The sequence below is a fragment of the Eurypyga helias genome, unplaced genomic scaffold, assembly GCF_000690775.1.
Source record: "Eurypyga helias isolate BGI_N326 unplaced genomic scaffold, ASM69077v1 scaffold4610, whole genome shotgun sequence".
Taxonomy (NCBI): Eukaryota; Metazoa; Chordata; class Aves; order Eurypygiformes; family Eurypygidae; genus Eurypyga; species Eurypyga helias.
This window is the reverse complement of record NW_010226100.1, coordinates 32,844-33,063: the sequence shown is the minus strand read 5'-3', so window position 1 is coordinate 33,063 and position 220 is coordinate 32,844. Positions and strand designations below refer to the sequence as shown.

Below are 220 nucleotides of genomic sequence, written 5' to 3'. Positions count from 1 at the left end.
CAGAGAGGCATTGGGTCCCCTCCCCGTCATTTGCAGGGGTGAGCCCTAGCAAAAAGCATCCCGAGCCGTCGTGCCACTGCTGCCTGTTTTCTGAAGGGCGCAGAAATCTCCCCGCTGCCTTCCCTGCCTGCTGGGGCTTTCCCTGGGTTGTCCAGGTCAGGATGGCCGGGTTTGCAGGGACATCCCTGAGCAAAGCAGCCCTGGGGGGGGGGATCTGGGT

The 220-nt window shown here is 63.2% G+C and overlaps 1 protein-coding gene across 1 annotated transcript in view; it reads left to right on the top strand.

Moving 5' to 3' along the window:
* RPH3A (rabphilin 3A) overlaps positions 1-220 on the top strand; it is a gene marked incomplete at its 5' end in the record, with an annotated part of 11,930 nt that overhangs the window by 1,209 nt on the left and 10,501 nt on the right.